Source organism: Zalophus californianus, chromosome 10 (genome assembly GCF_009762305.2).
Source record: "Zalophus californianus isolate mZalCal1 chromosome 10, mZalCal1.pri.v2, whole genome shotgun sequence".
NCBI lineage: Eukaryota > Metazoa > Chordata > Mammalia > Carnivora > Otariidae > Zalophus > Zalophus californianus.
Window position 1 is genome coordinate 18595315 of NC_045604.1, and position 20377 is coordinate 18615691.

Genomic DNA, 20377 nt, shown 5'->3' on the forward strand with positions numbered 1-20377 from the left:
GTTGACAAACTTTCCTCTGTTGGCAATAATTTCTACATGATATACATTCTTTTAAAAATATTTATTAAACCATGTTTCTTGATTAAATTTGTCCTCAGTCTTCAAATATATATTTTAATTGCAGACTAACCAAGAAGAACTTCTTCAATCATGGTCTTTTGGCAATATTTAATTGTATTTTTTAAAAAAACTTTTCTTGGGGAGCTTGGGTGGCTCAGTCATTAAGCATCTGCCTTCGGCTCAGGTCATGATCCCGGGGTCCTGGGATCGAGCCCCACATCCAGCTCCTGGCTCGGCGGGGAGCCTGTTTCTCCCTCTGCCTCTCCCCCTGCTAGTGCTCTCTCTTTTTCTATCTCTGCGTCTTGAATGAATAAATAAAATCTTAAAAAATAAAAAAAAACACTTTTTTTTTCTAAAACATTCCCTCTTTAATACCCATCATCAGGCTAACCCATCTCCCCACCCCCTCCCCTCTAGAACCCTCAGTCTGTTTCTCAGAGTCCATAGTCTCTCATGGTTCATCTCCCCCTCTGGTTTTCCCCCCCTTCATTTTGCCCTTCCTACTATCTTTACACAACTTTTTGCTCTTCTTAACATATATAAATGTGAAGCGTCTAAACTACTTGAAAGACCTATGTCAAATTTTCCATAAAATTTAGCCATTACTACGTTTCCAGAACTTATAGATATTACTTTCTCTTAAACATTGTATTGCTTAGTAATAGTACTACTTACATTAATTCATTAAAAGACATCAAAATTCAAGATGATAAACCATTTTTCAATGTAAAAATTGAAAGTGATTAAGTTATTTAGGTAAAATATGCTATATATCTGTATTTTTTTACACTAAAAAAAGTGTCTAGGGGTGCCTGGGTGGCTCAGTTGTTAAGCGTCTGCCTTTGGCTCAGGTCTTGATCCTGGGGTCCTGGGATTGAGCCCCACATCAGGCTCCCTGCTCAGCAGGAAGCCTGCTTCTCCCTCTCCCACTCCCCCTGCTTGTGTTCCCTCTCTCAGTTGTCTCTCTCTCTCTCTCTCTCTGTGTCAAATAAATAAATAAATAAATAAATCTTAAAAAAATGTGTCTAATAACATATGTGGTCATTTTTGCTGAAAATACAGCCTAAGCAAATATACTAATCTCCTGAAGCCATAAATATATAATTTTATCATTTTATTATGTTTTAATATAAGATGATGTAAAGTCTATGTAAAAGGGGCGCCTGGGTGCTTAGTCAGTTAAGCGTCCGACTCTTGATTTTTGCTGAGGTCATGATCTCAGGTTGTGGGAGCAAGCCCCACGTAGGGCTCTGTACTCAGTGTGGAGTCTGTTTCAGATTCTCTCTTTCCCTCTCCGTCTGCCCCTCCCACTTATGCTCTCTCTCTCTCAAATAAATAAGTAAATAAATAAATAAAATCTTTAAGAAATGAAGCCTATGTAAAGTATGCAATATAATACATAAAATGATTATTTAATATCTTTTTAAACACAACTATACTAGAATTGTTTAACAAAAAAAGTGAACAATTTTGCTGTCTTAAGTAGTAATCTGGTTATCTGGTGGCAGGACTCATAAATTGGTATGTATTTTTCAGAGAAAGACAAATACATTATGATATCACTCATATGTGGAATTTAAGAAACAAAACAAATGAACATAGGGAAAAGGGAGGAAAAATAAAATAAGATGAAAATTGAGAGGGGGGCAAACCATAACTGATGCTGAACTCTAGGATACAAACTGAGGGTTGCTGGAGAGGAGGAGTGTGGGGGGATGGGGTAACTGGCTGATGGGCATTAAGGAGGGCACAGGATGGAATGAGCACTAGGTGTTATATGCAACTGAGGAATCACTGAATTCTACCTCTGAAACTAATTAAAATAAATAAATAAATAAATAAATAAATAAATAAATGTGTATTTTTTAATTTAGTTTAACAAGGTGATGTTTAAATGAATAATTTTTCCCTGACCAGTGTCTTTATTTCACCATTATGAGTCAGATATTTAGTTTTTGAATATAGAATGAGTGCTTCTTTCTCTGATTGGCGGACTTATATTGACAAAACCCACCGATGAGTTCACATAATGAAAATCAAGGCCACCGAACACCTCTGAGAAACAGAACTCTTTGTCTATATTTTTTCTTCCTCTTTTTCTTTTTTTAATTCAATTCCAGGGAAAATACTTTTGATTAAGCCATTTGTATCCTACCTCAGCCAACCAAATGTGCCCTCAGGAGCAGTAAAACTCAGGGCTGCTTGTTAAGTCCCACCTATAAAACTGAGTAGATTGGGAGAAGGTAGTCAACCCCCAGGAAAGGGAGAGAGAGATAATGTGGATGATCTAGTAGATTCTCAGTACTTATACTGTGTTTGGTTGAATGGCTTATTGAGAAGCTGTACTTTCTTTATTCTCAGTATCAATAACTGAAAACTTTGCAAAGTAAAACTTTGGAAGGTCATAGTCATAATAATAATAATTATATCAATATATCAAATTATGTTTATTCATTTCAATGAATTTGTATTGTTTCATTTAATTCTTGCTAAAACTGGTAAATTATTCAAAACAACTATAATCATTATGTGATGAAGAGATTATTATGATTCACATATATTTCTCCAAATAACATGTTTAGAATGAAGCATAGTCAAAACTAAAGATTTCAATTACCTTAGTCCAGTAATTAGTCCTGCGATAGTAGAACTGCACCATATTAGGAAAGTCTAGGTTCTATCACAAATCATTTGTGTTATTTAAAAACTCACTTAACCCCTGTAACTTACCCTCTTTATAAAATACTACGTGTTTATCATGCTCCTAATCATTTATTTTGACACTCTTACTGACTTGTGTATACCTTTATATTCCTTATTTTGAAGACAGTTTAGTTTACAGTAAAATATAACATTAATGAAATTAAAAGCAATGGATGCCTTTCTGCTATAATTGTTCTGCAATTTTCTTATTTGTTTTATGTTTAAACAATTTTATTCCTGCATCACCTGGTGATCTAGCATATCCTGTTCACTGATTGTTTTTAGAGATGTTTGAACCTCATTTGAGTTTTTATTTATACTCTGAAAGAAGAAAAGATTGAAAGACTCAACCCAAATTAATAGAGTATTTCCAGTCTCCATCTGAATGTCACTCATCGTGTAAACACCGAAATTGTCAGATGAAGCAGCAAAATACAGTCCCTCCAGAAAGTGCTATTCCCTGCTGAGCAGATTCTTAGAAACACTGAAAATCTTGAAAGAAAAAATGAAGGGAGTCTACTTTGAAATAAGCATGATGTTCCATGCTGAGACAAATCACACTCACAGGATATATGAACATTGAAAATAGAATTGCAAACCAGAAACAGGAAACAATGTAATGCTAGCTAGAAATTCTACACCCCAAAATTAAAAAATGAATATTTTAGCATTTAGAGGAATTTAAGGCATGAAGTTAAGCAAATAAAACAACAGCAACAATAAAAAGAATATTAAGGGTTATATATGATTCCTTAAAAAACAAAAGTAAATGAGATACTGTGTTGACAAGTGTACTCTTATAAAATGTGAATGCCAAAGTGTAAAAGTTGCAAAACTAATTAAATGAGCCAGATGTGAATGTAAAGTCATTTCCATAAAAACTGGTTTGGGTATGTTGGCTTTTAAATGCTCTAACCTCCTCTTTCTGAAATGACTGTCAAATACAAACATTTTCAATAGGAAAACTTCTAGCTCATACCCCTTTAGAACATTTTTTATTTATATCGTATCCGAAGTGTAGGTATTCTTTTAGGACACAGCAGTTTTATAAAATATTGTCTGCCCAGAATTCCATGTAACTTATATTAATATTACAACCACATATTCTAACAAATTAAAAATGAAAAATAAGTGAATCATAATAACTGGAAAACTAAACACTACATAGTGGATTCCAAACAACAATCATCAAATTAGAAGAGAAATGTTTATAATGATACATTTATCTTCATCTTAAATCATCTCAAAACACAGGGCATGATATTTTTATTCTATATATTTTTATTTCTTCTACATTTTTCACATATCATATCAGACCTCAGTGCAATAGATGGACTGAGAAGTGGAAGAAATAAGATATAAACATGAGTGTTTAATAAGTTATATGTGATATTAAAGCTGTGGGAATGAATTCTAGTCTTGTGCCTTACCTCAGAAGTTATACAAATATTGCACATTAGAATCAGTTGTTAGAAATGTATAGTTGTAAAAGAAATAGAAAGCAAAAGAAAAAATGGTGAAAATAATATAATTATGGTTTATATTTATAAGTTATTGCAAATAAAGCATTTTATTTCCTAGTTTAATTTTACTATGGCATTACTTTAGGATCATAGAAATAAAACAGTAGAAAATAAGATGCACAAAAACATTTCAGTTACTAACAACATAAGAAATGCTTGTGTACTATGTGGATGCCTTTAAGGTATTCCTAACAGAGTGTTTTTCATATCACAGACCTCAATCAATGACTTAAGATAACATAAAAAATTATATAGCAAACAATTCTTTGCTAAGATGTTTCTCAAGAATTGATGCCTATTCAGTTATCCAATCTTTACAGAAACTGTGATGTGTAATTCCTTCTAGAAACTCTGGGAGATAAGATATAACCTTGTCTTCAATATAGTTATTATTAACTTGGAAACACAGAATTAAGCATTTTATAATTTCTAAATAATGCTATATGGCTTGCTATGAATAAATGTTCTCTTCAAATTATATGTTTGATAAAGCCTTAAAGCAACAATAGAATTGGGGTGCCTGGGTGGCTCAGTTGGTTAAGCATCTGACTTTGGCTCAAGTCATGATCCCTGGGTCCTGAGATAGAGCTGCGGGTTGGCTTCCCTGATCAGCCCGGAGTCTGGTTGTTCCTCTCCCTCTGCCCCCGCCCCACCCCTGCTCCTGCTCTCTCTCTCTCTCATAACTAAATAAAATCTTAAAAAAAAAGAAACAATAGAATTTAGGGTATATGGGTAAGGATGGTTAACGTTGACAAAAATAATGCAGTTGATGCAGGAAGACATGAACAAAGGCGTTGAAAGCAAGCATAACAGACTGGGAGATGAGTGGCCCGGGTGACACTAAGGCTCATATTAGACTAAAGTATCACATGCCCATTAGGGTGGCATGAAAATTGCATGTGGTAATCCACAGTGGTTAGTACCTCTGGAAATATATTTCCTGGTTTCAAATCGCTCTCTCATTAATTCACTGTCTGACATTAGGCTATTTGTTCAGTTTCTGTGACTCAGTTTTCTCATACATAAAAATAAGGGTAATGATTTTTTCTAGCTCACAGGAGTGTTGTGAGGATTAACTGAATTTATACAGGTATAGTGCATGTAACAGTATCTGGCATTTAGATAGCTAATTGTTAGCTACTGTAATTATCTGGTATTCTATAATAGATTGTTAAATATATGTACTTTAGAGGGAGGCAGAACTTCCCTCACAACTTAATGGCAATGTGAGGACCACTGTAAATTCTTTCCTACCTAAAGATAATAAAAATGCTTGAGGAATGATCCAAATCAACTTTTTCAGAACTCCAAAAATTAAGCGAAATCTTACAGCATGTTAGAGTACTTATTCAAGAAAAAGAGCAGCGAAATACCTATCAATATCCTAGCAGGCTATTTTTCCATGAATTGACAAGTAGATCTTAAAGTTTATATGGAAATGAAAACACTTAGAATAGAAAAAAACTCTTGAAAAATAAGAATAATGTTAAAGAAATTTTGCTTCCTGATTTCAAAAATGATTGTAATGTTACAGCTTGAAAGCAATGTAGTGCTGGAAGATAGATACATAAATCAATAAAACGATTAAGTGTCCAAAAGTAAATCCTTATATTTGTACTCAACTGATTTTTGACACAGATGTCATGGTAATTCATTGGGGAAAGATAGTCTGTTCAACAGATGATGCTGGAACAATTGGATATCTACATGTAAGATGAACTTAATACATCACCTCACATTATACACAGACATTAACTTAAACTGGATCATAGATTTAATTGTCACAGTTAAAACAAATAAACTTTTAAAAGAAAACATAGAAAAATACCTTTGAGACCTAATTAAGCAAATGTTGCTTAGATATGATATCAAATGCATGGTCCATAAAAGAAAAATAATTGATAAACTGGATCTCACCAAAATTCAAAACTCTTTTACTTCAAAATGAACTATTAAGAAAAATAAAAATGTAATCAATGGTCTGTGAGAAAATACTTGAGAAAAACATATCTTATAAATGGCTCATATCCAGAATTTGCAAATAATTCTTACTGCTCAATAATAAGAAATGCAACAACATCATCAAAAAGTGAGCAAAAAATATAAATAGTCACTTCATCAAACAATATAGGAATGGCTAATAAACAAATGAAATGTGCTGAACATCCTTATGGGAATGAAAATTAAAACTACAATATGATGCTATTTAATACTTACTAAGATATCTATAATAAATAAAGCAGACATTAGCAAAAGCTGGTGAGGATATAGAGTAACAAACTCTCATACATTGCTGGTGGGAATGTAAAATGGTGCAGTCACTAAAAAACTTTGGCAGTTTCTAAAAATGTTAAACATGAAACTACCCTGCATTTTGACTACTAGCTATTTAACAAAAAGAAAGAAGGAAAGAAAGAAAGAAAGAAAAAGAAAGAAAGAAAGAAAGAAAGAAAGAAAGAAAGAAAGAAAGAAAGAAAGAAAGAAAGAAAGAAAGAAAGAAAGAAAGAAAGAAAGAAAGAAAGGAAGAAAGAAAGGAAGAAAGAAAGGAAGGAAGGAAGGAAGGAAGGAAGGAAGGAAGGAAGGAAGGAAGAGAAGGAAGGAAGGAAGGAAGGAAGGAAGGAAGGAAGGAAGGAAGGAAGGAAGGAAGGAAGGAAGAAAAATTTTTTTACACAAGGACCTGATGGTGAATGTTAATAAGAGCAATATTCATAATAGCCCAAAACTAGAAATAATCAAAATACAATGAGTGGAGAGATAATATGTAGTTTATCCATACAATGGAATATTATTCATCAATAAAAAAAATACTGTCACATGTTATGAACTTCAAGTATGTTAAGTGATCATACACAAGAGATCATCTATAATTCTATTTATATGATATGTTCTGAAAAGACAAATGTATAGTGGCAGAAAATAGATTAGTGGTTGCCTAAGGCTGGAGGTGAGAGGGTGATTAATTAAATGGATGTGAGGAATCTTATTGAAGGAATGAAAATGTTCTAAAACCAACTTATGATGATGGTTGAACCACCTAGTAACACTAACAAAAATTATTGAAAAGGAACACTCAAAATCGATTGGTTTTATCTTATGTAAAAAATACCTTAATAAAACTGCTTAAAATGTAATGTTTTAATAAAGTTTATAGAAGGATATGCAAGTCAGATATGTTTAATTATATTTATCCTTGTATTTTGATACCATTTTAAAATATGCACAACATTATAACTTAATTTATCACATTTAATCTCATATAGCCCAGGGAGATGGATACAACAGCTGTCTAAATATCCTTGTAAAACTGATAATTAAAGTGGAAATAAATATAGACTCTAATGCTTGAAACTTCTTACCTATCCTTGGGTTAGGGTCATCTGGATGGAATTGGACCAAACTGGAGCTGAATGAAGGATATGAATTCAAAGAATATTATACTTAATATTTTCTGTGTCAACATACAAGGAAAAATAGCAATATCTCAAAGACATTGCTTTAATAATTAATAAAAATTACAAATTAAAGTCAATACTTATTTAATTAGTTATATGAAGTATTCTATTTATAGCTCTTTTTAGCACCCTCCAAGTCTTTACTGGATATGATTTCCTCACAGAGGAATAAAAGGATTTAACAACATATAATGTGAAATCACATTAAGGTGTGTTTAGACTGAATATCATACAGATCCCAGCATGGATGTCTATGTTTTAATTTTGCTTTCAAGATTCAAAGTGTGAAATTACTACTTTGATTCTCTTTTGATAATAATTAATTCTTTAAAATTTGATGGTGATTCTGCTGATAATACAAGCTTTCAAACTGAGATACTGTTTTGGAAGCAACATAAAATTTCAGGGGGACGGTAGGCAGAGACAAACACTCATGCAAGATTTCAAAATTAAATTGAGGTAGTTACATTTCATTTTGAATGATAGAGATTAATATCTGTAAGTTATAAATTTTGTCTTGAGATTGGAATAATGAAAGAATTCTATCAGATTCAGGCATTTTTTTCTTGGTGACTACATACGGTACAATGAATCAGATTTCTTCTCTAGGCCATCTGAGAGAGCTTGCTGAATACAAATTTCCAACATATCTAAGAAATGAAAAGGTTAAGCTCTTCAAGACTTTAATGACTTTATAATTGGACCATAAATAATATACCTAAAATGTTAATGTGAAATTAATAGCAAGTTAGGTGTTCTCAGTTCTTTAACTTTTCTTATGATAAAAATATTTTTATTCAGTATAATACTATTTGGAAAACTCATCAGTTTATTTTGGATTGCAAATGCAGTCCCTTCTTCAAATGAAGAAAATAATTATTTCAAATTTTAGTTTATTTATTAAAATATAAAAATTAGTGTCTTAGTTCAGGAGAATTTTTTAAATGTTCCTAAGATTATAATAATAGCATGAAAGAGGAAGTAACCAGAAGACTGGACAGAATCTTTGTCTATAGATCAAATATTTACCCCAAAATGTATTAGCAACCACATTTCTTCATACTCTTGAGGATTACTGTTAGAACAGCCAACATTCATTGAATATTTACTATGTAATGAAGCAGTATAGTTGGTTTTCACTAATTCATAAATTCACTGGACAGATATTTATTTGATTTCTTCATGTACCAGAAAGTATTCTTGGGTTTAGAGATGCATGAGTAAACAAAGTTAAAAAAAAAATTGACATTCATGAAGCTTACTTTTGGTAGGGGAGGCAGGCAAGGAAAAAATTAAGCATAATTTCAAATCTAGGTTACTTTACTGCTACCATTTTCATAATATTAGAAGGTGTAACTAAACTATTTTTCACACTGTTGGGTCACTAATGATATCAGGCTGATGGTAATTTTTACATACATCAAGAATTCCTTGATGTTAAAAAATAAAGAAGAAACACAAAATTATACTGTAGACATGTTAAAATAGTAAGTATATAGAATCAGAATGTGATAAGTGCTATAGAAAGAAAAATTGGGACTGTAACAGGCATTTGAAGTGTTGGGGGACTTGGACTTTTAGATGGGGCACCTAGGAGCAGTGCTATTTAATACAGGGTTTTCATGAGGAGAGGAAGTAAGCCTTAAAGTTATTTTAAGAGAAAATGTTTCCAAAACCCAGGAAGAGCCAGTGCAAAAACCCATTATGTCAAAGCAAATCCAGGATGTTCAGAGATAATGAGGAGGTTAAAATGTCTGAAGGGTGGTAAGCTAGGTAGAGAATAATAGAAGTAGTGTAAAATCCTGTAGGGCCTCAGGGCCATTACAAAGAACTACTGGATGATTATGTCATGAAGTGATGACCAATTTCACACAATTAGTTTGATGTTTGCTTCAATGATGAATTGTAATAATGCAAAGGTCAAAGCATGGAGATCAGTTGAATGTTAGTGCAAAAATCTAGGCAAGAATCATGGACATTCAGGCCAAGGTCTTCGGAGAAGATATATTTTGGAAGTAAGGCCAAGATTTCTCGGAAGAACAAACGTAGGGTATCAGAAAAATGTAGGATGCAAGTCGATTGTAAAGGTTTGGGCATTAGCAACAGGAAGTTCCATGATGAAAGTGCAAATCAGGAAACTGAATTACAAGAGACAGTAATTCTAGCATAAACTTGCTGGAGATTTTATAAATAAATTGTTGAAATAAGGTGATTAAGTACATCATTTTGATAGAATTAAAAATGTTTTCACTTGTTTCTTAATTTGTTGTTCTCTAATTAGCAGAGTGAACTTTTATTGTTTAATAATCACACACATGCTTTGAATTATGAACTCCATGCTCAAAGAGTTTTTAAGGTTTTCCACTGATAGTATTTTTTCCCTTAATTTTTAGAAATGCACCGTGTGTTATGTAAGTTACCCTATGAAATGTTTGCTGCAATATTGGCTTTGCTTACACACAGTTTTTATGCTTTTAAAAAGGTATACATATTTAAATTTTTATGTAGACAAATTTATCCAATAGTTGCACTCATTAATTTTATATGTTTTTAGGTTTTACCCATTCTTTAATCAGAAAAATTAAGCCACCTATTTGTATTATTTTTCATTAATTCACACTTAATTTATTAATATTTCATAAACATATAAATTTATAATGATACGATGAAGACCTCTATGAACATCTTTGCATTAATTTCCTCTGGCTGCTATAACAAGTGATCATGAATTTTGTGGCTTAAAACTATACAAATTTATTTTATGGTTTTAGAGGCTAGAAGTCCATGATGGATTTCACCACACTCCCTCTGGAGGCTCTAGGAGAGAATCCATTTGTTTGCCTTTTTCAGCTTCTGGATGTTGTCCTTGTTCCTTGGCTCATGGCCACATATGGTATCACCTTTTCTCCCCTGCTTCCATGGTCACATAGCCTTTTTTCTCAATTCCCTTCAAAACTCCCTCTATAATATAATATAATATAATATAATATAATATAATATAATATAATATAATATAATATAATAATCAAAAAACTTGTGATTACATGTAGGGATCATCTTAAGGAAGGGGAAAAAACAAACAGGAAAAAAAAATATGAGTAGGCTTGAAGAATTCTAGACCAATCGCATCTAACTCTTATATTCACATTTAACTTGATTAAATGATGTAAGGTAGGCGTATGAATTAATTATTTTTGACATCACTAACCGATTTTCCAGCTATTTGAACAAATAATTGCTTGTTTTCCCACTAATTGAAATGCCATCGCTGATACAAACAGGAATACTTGCCTAGCATTCTTTCTATTTTTATAGGATAGCTTGGGCATGGAATTTTAAGTCAAAGATCTGACTGCTAATATTTTTTCCAGGCTTGGTCTTTTTCAAATTCCATCGGCTCCAGAGAGTCTAGAAAACTTGTTAATTACAATGAAAAGGACCTTTTGTCTTTACTTGCCTTTGCTGCTAATGTTTTATCTGTTGAAGTAATTTTCCCTTTATGTATTGCAGCTGTGTCCCCAGTCTCTTTTGTGCTACTAGAAGCATGTAGGCACTTACTTTGCTTTTTATGAGTTTAAGGTTAAAAAAATGATGCTTTCGGTTAAAAAAAATGCACCTTACTTTGCTTTGCATTAGTTTAAGGTTAAAAAATGCAGGTTTGGATTCTACTAAGTGGGAGATTATAAGAATATTAATTTTCCTTGTTATGTCTTATTTTCCTCAACCATAAAATTATGCAATTAATGAACCTTACTTCATGGAGGTATTGTAAAGAATAAATAAAATAATCTACATGAAGCATTTCACCTAGTACCTGGAAAAAGCAAGCTTTCAGTAAACATTAATTATTCCTCTATTCTTTTCTATATTCACATTTAACATTATTTAGATATTTAGATTATGACCTTCATAATGTCAGGGCTCACAGAAATGATTTCCCCAATTCTCAGATACCAATTACTTAGTTAACTTTTATTCAATTCAACTAATACTCATATTTTTTTAGCTTATCCATCCTATAAAATAATCATAAAGTTTAAAAAGCACAAATTTTCTCTATTCTTATTTTATCTTTATATGACTTCAAGTCATATAACTTCCCTGCTTCTGAGTACCTCACTGCTAATACACTTACCCAGTAAATTATAACCCATGAACAATTTTATTCATTCAGGAAAACATATATAATTCTGCAGGCTAAAATTTAGTTTATCACATAAAACTTTCGCCTAAACAAACACACTTTGCAAATGACTACCCTATTTATGTACTAAAATAAATGCATTCAGAAAGTAAATTCTAAAATTTTGTTCCATCTTTAGACAAATATTTACAAACAAGTTTTCTTGCTGAATGAAAATACCATGTTGGCTCGTTGAATTTTTACTCTCAAATAATTGTTTTTTCCCCAAAAATCATACTGAATTAATTGCATATTTTAATGTTGTAGTCAAATATACTGCCAAACTTACTTCTGCACCTTAAGTCCCTCTAAATTGTCCTATTATTTTCCACAAGTACCCTTCGCATATTTCTTTTTGATTAATTTTCTGGCAAAATATATTATTTGCAAAATTCCCTGCCATGTGTTTTTTTCTTTTGCTTTTCCAGTGTGGGTTAAAAGTAAAAAAAAAAAAATCCTGAGCAGTCAGCTCCAAGTATCATATAACTTCTATGACTAAAAAGTACAGATAATTTGCTTGTTTTCCCAGAGAAGTGGGCAGGCAGACAAACCTCACAACCAAAATTAGTTCCCACTTTGGTGTTTGATGTCATTTCACAAGGACTGGAATGAAAAATGAGACATTAGACACGTTAACTCTGAGGAAAATTATCACTTCACCTTGTATAGGGCGTCTTTGCAGGATGAAATCAGAGGAGATAAATCATCTTGTCCTGTGACAGATCTGCCTGTCATCTAGGGGAAAAATGTCCCAGAGTGAGGGGGCAGGCACCGTCTGAGTTTCCCTCAGGTTATGACCAGGTATATTTTATGCCTCAAAATAATCATAGAAATTTGGAAATAGAGATGATGTATGCAGGACACACTTACCAAGTCAATTTTTCCCAATGACATTTTGAGTGTATGTATATAAATACAAATAGAAATACATACATATTTGTGAGCTGCATATATCCTTGAAATGGTTACTGAGTAAAGAAAACATTTACTGAATGCTTACAATGATCAGGCATCATAGTGGCCTGTGATAATCAATAAAAGTAAAAGCAAATGTCCAAGTATGAGGCATGGGGTGTTTTGTCCTCCAAATTTTCCTTCAGAAAGCAGAAAATCAGCATATATTAAATACTTGCAAAGTTGGTCATAGTATAGAAAGTCTCTCACATAATTTATTTTGAAGTCTAAAGTACTTTTGGGAAAAAATACATTAACTAGAAATGATATCACTCCAAATCAAATTTTGTTACATATAGAGGCACCTTATGGAAATAGGAAAAATAGAGGCAAAGATATTTTATCCAGATTTTGTGATTATTCCTTAGCTATAGTATCACAACTGAGAATTTTGGTTGCTGTTTTTAACAAGTATTTTTTAAAGTAATAGAGAAGCACTAATGGGGAATTTGAATATAATCCTTCAACACCAATAATTACCCTAAATGGTAAATGAACGGGTCTTTGTAGCTTGAGATAAATGCTTGATGGTAGCAACACCATTTTAAAAGAGCTGTATCTCACATTTTTAAAGGAGGTCAACGTCAAAACTTCTAGATAACTCCAAAGTAGTTCTGAATTTAATAAAGTTAAAGCTATATATTTCTGCTAAAAACTGAAAAAAAAAAGCTCTAGTATTATAAAGATAAAGCTATGTTATGAGGGCTCTAAATAAAGTATTTTCTTCTAAAACCCTATTCCAGTTTGGCTGAAAAAAAAGTCCTTTTGAAATCATCTTATTAAATAGGCACTCTATCACCTTATATTTCTGGTTACTTGATATTTATAAAAGTACATTATAAAAATAAAATTTTTTGAATAAATTAATGTTCCCACCCAAAATTTTATGTCTTTAAAAATTATACAATCTCAAACACTAAATAATATATTTATAATTAAGAAATTAAAATAATTTAAAGTAATTATTTGGGTTGATCCTTCCAAGGAGACCCAAATGTGATAAGCCTATCTGTGATTTTCTGTAAGGTTTCATTAAATCTCTTCCTTAGCTCACAGTAATATTATATTGGGGCTCATTGTTCACTCTTTTATTCATCATGCATATATTGAGCACATCCTCTTGCCTGGGTCTTGTCCTGGGCACCAGATGTACAATGTAAAAAAAGTAGACAGGTCAACTCAGATCTTGAATTCTAGAGACCATAGATTTTGTTCATAGAGTTGATTGTTTAGGACTACTGTAACCTTAATATGTAACCTTAACACTAACATATGTCATATTGTCATATGAGCCAGACAAAGGAAAGTACACAGGACCAAATAGGTCAGCAGGAAAAAGAAAAATTATAGGAGATGCTTAAAAGCTAAGACTAGACAGGCCATTAACACAGGAAGGAATGCTATGAGTTTCAAAGAAAATAATCTGGATTTAGGAGTTATGTTATTTTCTATGCAACTCATGGAGGGGGTAATTTAGAAACTGCCACAGAGATTAACTAGGAAAAAATACATTAGCTGGCTCTCTGTTGTCTAAGGGTAAAGCAAAAACTCCACCTGACTGCATTCATACATTCATTTCATTTTTTACTCATTAAGTCATTCATCAAAAATTTATTGGGCTCCTTCTATCTACCAGATGTCCTTCTATTTCACAGGTATAGAGTGGTAAAACAAACTAAAAAGAAGTTCTTGTCCTTATGGAGCTTATATCCTACTGCAAAAATAAAGATAATAAATATACCATATATTTATAATATAGTCATGTACCAGCAAATCTATATATAGATTATGTATAGTATACGTATTATACATAGATATGGATGGTATATTATCTACATTTATATTTCTATATACCTCTATCTATGGGAACATAGAAAAATAATAAAGAAGAAAACTGGGATGTGAAATGGCAGGAGAGAAAAAGAGAGTAAGAAGGTTTATAACTAATTTCACATTCATTATTTTAAAATTACACTTCTTTCCTAACCATCTTGGACACAATGCTTCACATGTTCCCAGTTTCTCAAACACCACACTCTCTCCCCATTCCCTGCTTTTTTTTAAATCTTTTTTTTTTTTTTAAGATTTTATTTTGAGAGAAAGAGTGTGAAAGCAGGGGGCGAGGGGCAGAAGAGAGGAAGAGGGAGAGAGAGAATATCAAGTGGACTCCACGCTGAGCATAGAGCCTGACAAGGGGCTCAATTGCATGACCCTGAGATCATGACTTGAGCCAAAATGAAGAGTCAGATGCTTAACTGACTGAGCCACCCAGGCACCTTTCTTGTATGCCTTTAGATCTATTGCTCTATTTGGATGCTGTTCCCAAACTTCTTTAAATTGAGATTTAACACCCCCTGACTTTTTCATATTTAGTGAAATTAAAAAAAAAAGTTTGTTTAATGTTGAAGAGTGAATTGGGGAATTCTTGTTAACAGGAAAGTAATGTGATCATAGAGTACATTTTTGGGCTCTAAGGCACCATCGAGTGAGGAGCCCGGATGAAAAAATGTATTATAGAGGGTGTCATATTAAGCCAGGCTTTTATTGAAAAGAGGCTTTTTGTTTGTTTGTTTGTTTTGATACAGAAACACTGCTATAAAATTCCCTCTCAGCAGCAAGAGAATTAATATATAGCATAATGAAGCCATTTATGAGTATTATGAGCAAAAGTAATTATTAGTAGAAGTTAGCAATTAGTAGAATTTAGGCTGCATTTGCATATATACCAGCAGAGGGTGGGGGAGGGTTGCTGTTAATTTAAATAGCAACTTTAGAAAATGGTATTAGTGTTAATATAAGGTAAATGTGCACTTGCTTTAAGAGTGTTTTTTATAATGTTTAAGCAAAAATTATATTACTTTGCATCACTCTGCCAGTAGTGTTTCACTGGCAATTTATCTTCTTGCCTTGGAAAACATACCATTCTAATCTAAAGTCCATCTGTCTAGTAGACTGATCTAAAATGCAGATTCAGTCATTGTACAATTTTGTTTAAAATGCACCTTTGGTTTCTCCAAATCTTGGGAAAAAGTATTAAAATTTCTATCCTTCAATGCCTGTCAGTGTGACCCTTGTGTACCCATCTGGCTCATGCACTTCTTGTCAATGTTAGAGAAACAGTTTTCTTTCCAGTGCTACTACTGTCTTGCAACTCTACCTACTTCAGGTATTCATACTTTTGCCGAAACTATTCCCTAGGTTTGTAAAACGTATTCCCATGTATTATTAACGTTTCTCCAATTCCCTACATTTTAATATCAGCTGATGTCTTATTTCCTTCAAGATTGGCAATCTGTCTTCCACATTAACAGTCTACTAAATCCAGACTGTATAATCAAATTCCCCAAGTAGTTTGTGTGTAATCTTAATTTGATTTTTGTCACAAGTACAATTTCTGTATTATACTTGCATATTTACTGGTCCCTCTCCAGCATTGTTATGTGAAACTCTATAACCTTAGTTTGTTATTTTGGGTATATATATTTTTATTTATTTTGGGGTTCATGATTCATTCCCATCCCAGAGATTTTGATTAACTTAGGCTTAAATTAGGCCTGAATCATGAATTTAAAAGAAAGAATCAAAAGAAAAAAGAAAGGAAGGCCAAAGAAGTATTTGAAAATAATCACTTGGTAGCAAAAAGTTTGGAATCAGTGTCCTGAAAGGAATTCGGTAATCCTAATACGTTACTTAATGTTTCTGGAACATTATAAGAAGAGAGAAAAAAATAAATTGAAAAAAGAAAAAGTAGGTTATCAATATAAATATCAACTTGGAAAATTTGATCATGCTTCAGTTGATTTAAAGATATTCAAAATATTGTATCATCTTATTAACCACCTTCATTTGTAACTCTGTGACCAATGGTACCTAATATCCTTATTGTTCTCAAATGTATCTTAATAAGACACTATAACAAAGAACAACACACTTTTTGGTAAGACATCCCAGGGTAATTTGTCCCATGGCTAAGGGGACTCTTAGACCCAGGTACAAGCCTTCCACCCTGCTCCAGAAACAACATAGCTCTAGGTGTGCAAACATCTACAGGTCCCTGGTGATATCATCCAAATTCTCATTTCTCTACTTCTTATCAAAAGTCACCTGTCTTAGGTCCCATTCTCCCAGAGTTCTGTCTCTGCTTTGGTTTGCAGCTTATGTAATAAACTGAAGTAAAGTATACCAAAGGCTTCGGTGGGCTACATTCCGTATCCTACTATATATCATCTTCCATTTATATTTAAAAAAAAAGAACTTCTGGAATTAGAGTAACTTAATGGGAATCAGTGACATCAAAAATAACAATTCAGACAGGTTGTTGAGTTCTTTAAGAAAAAATAATTTGAAGTCCATAATCAGCTAGACTATACATATGGCAACAAATAAATGTCATTTGAATGTTTTTAATTACTTATGTTTTTAGGAAGAAGGAGATCACTTTTAAATCATGTATTTATATTTTATAGGATTACTTAGTGTTTCATGTGACTGGATATTGTTCTTCCAGCAGGGCACCATTACTGGATACTTGGTTTGGCAGGAGAGGGGAGCACAGCAAGTGGAGTGATGAAGTGCTAGGTATCTTTTAGCCACCTTATAGAAGCTAGATTTAATTTAATTCTAATCCAGGGAACACTAAAATGTCTCAATTAACTTAGCATTGAGTAATTAAGAATATGAATATTTTTAATATAAAATGCACCAGGATCCATTTTATAAAAGTTGTTTAAATATAATAACAATCAACATAATAATAGATTGCCACAGAGAAGGCATGCAGAGCATACTAATAAATGATAAAATATAATCAGAACATAATGAACATACTAATGTAAGGCTAAAATGTTTTAAAATTAGGAACATAAATTCATTTCTTAACATATCATAAAACAAACATATTCCATAATGTTGCCACTGATTTATCTCTTACTTTTGTTGGGAAAAAAAATCCAGCATTATAATATTTAATTACAGCTATTTAATAAACATTAAAACAGAAAAAAAAATGACTTAATTCTCTTTTGATGAAGTCATAATATTACAAAAGTATAGCATATCTCTTACAGATGGAAAATGAAAAAAAAATTGCATTAAATCATGGAATGAAATCCATTATCCTTGGATCACAATGCATTATGTGTCAGAGCTTGAGCAATAATTTGGTTTGTTGAAAACATGAAATTCAGAGAAAACTGCCTAAGTCCACTGCATTTTTTAACTGTTAGTATTTCATTATACACTTCAAGAAAGATTGTTAGTTTGCTTGCTTGTTGATTTGTTTTTAATGTTCTCAAAAGTACTGTAGCCAGGTTATTACAACTTCCTTTGGCATCTGGTAATCATATATTTGATCACTAAGGTCGTTTTGCCACTGCCAGCTCTTATTAACTCTTAACATTTTTTTTTCTTCACACGTGTCTCAGTTCATATTCTTCAATGAACTACTGCCATTTAAAGCTCTAATCTAATGGCTCTCCTGTGGTACAGGCCAGTAGGCCAAACATGAAATGGCTCTTGAAATCGGATAAGTATTTGTTAAAATTATTAATCCAGAAAATAGCTTTTAGTCACTTAAATTCCAATCAGTAACCCGAATTCCCCAGCTCAACACTGTATTAAATAAAAATGTATTCTGCTTGCCTTGTCACTCACAGCATCCCACTCTGCATTCAAAATGCTAAAATTTCATTATCAAAAATCCTTGCCAGATAAACAACCTTGCCTTAATATTATTTAAATTGCACATGCTGGATAAAAATAACCAGTAGAGAACCTCCCCTTTATATCTGGGCAAAGGACTCTCCGGGTCCTTCAGAAAATACTTGATTCTATTGTTGGTTTTCTGTGAAAGCTTTTTTTTTTCTTTTTAAGATTTTATTTATTTATTTGACAGAGAGAGAGGGCTTACAAGCAGGAGGACCTGCAGGCAGAGGGAGAGGGAGAAGCAGACTCCCCAAATGAGCAGGGAGCCCAAAGCAAGGCTTCAACCCAGGACCCTGGGATCATGACTTGAGCTGAAGGCAGATGCTTAACTGACTAAGTCCCCCAAGCGCCCCCTGTGACAGCTTTTATACATGACTTGCACAATAAATTTCAACTTCTTTCTTTCTTCTCATTATTACAGATTTTTAAGTAAAATGCAGACGCTTCCAACCACTACTCCTTTTTAATTCCACTATTTTATAATTAAGGACATTTAGCCCCTGAGCTGGCCTTGGTTTTGCAGCTCTACCCTCTCCACACCCCCACACACCCACACCCCCCCACACCCCCCACACACCCCCACACACCCCTCCGCTGCAGGCGCCCACCCCTGTCTCTTAACCCTTCTGCTGCTGGGCACTGCCCTGTGCATTTTAGAAATCAGCTACTCTGGGAGAGCGACTTTTATTCCCATGAGTCATCCTCTGAGCACCCTCTTCCCCTGTCTGTGGGCCTTCAGCTCAGGTCTGGAGCTCATCTCTGCAGGGTTTGTGGCTATTTAGGCCTCAAAACATACTCCAGATGTCACAAGATACATTACTGCAGTAAGGAGCATCAAACTCTAGACTGGAGATACGAGCATAAGCAGGTTTGTGCACAACCATATTATTTGGACAAAGCAATTCCAGTCCAAAATTTCCTTTATCCAGAATTTGAAACTGTAGTAGAAACAGAAGATGAGATTACACCTGAAGTTGTCAAAAAAGAAAATGAATCAGAAATTATGGGGTGCATGGCTGAAGCACTTAAGGGAGAATTGGATTCCATGGCAAAACATGAATCCAAGGAAGATAAAATTTTCCAGAAGTTTAAAACTAAAATAGCCCTTGAGCCAGAACAGTTTCTCAGATATGGCAAAAGGACTGCACCCATCTGGATCTCTGGTGAAAATATCCTTCAAGGAAAGGCTATTCCACATTGTCTGTGGTGCCAAGAGACTATCTGAATTTCAGGTCATGCCTGAAGCTGCTCAACTCCCTAAAGGCCAATAGGCTGGGCAAGAGTGTTGATTGTGGTGTCTTGGCTGTCTTCACCTGAGCCGAAAGCTAAAGAGTAGAAATTGGCGACACAGACGAATTTGTTTGGAAGCAAGATCTAACAATACACCCTAAAGACAAGGTGGTAAAGCCTTACAAATGCTCATAATCTCTTAGACCTTGCAATTCCATTTCTAGGACTTTTTCCTAAGGAAATAATTATACCAGAGACAAAGGTGAAAAGATGTTGTTTCAGATGAGTTTACAATATGTAAATATTAGTGAGACAAAAGTGTCCAGTGACAAGCAAGTGAATAAATTTGGGTGTATCTCTAGAGCAGAAGGTAATGCCGTCTTAATGATACAGACCTATATCCACATCAAACAAGATACAGGTTTAAACTGACACCAACATATTCATAGTATGTTCATATCTTTGTAAAAGTATTTATACATGTGTAGTCCACTGGAAAGATACATGCTTGGTGGGAATTAGTTAACTATGAATGGTAGGACTAAGTGTAATAATCATTTTACCTATGT

General features: G+C 33.1%; 1 pseudogene; it reads left to right on the forward strand.

Annotated features, from left to right (window-relative positions):
* LOC113932636 overlaps positions 1–20003 on the forward strand; it is a 100029-nt pseudogene extending 80026 nt beyond the window's left edge.
* Positions 20004–20377: the final 374 nt, after the last annotated feature.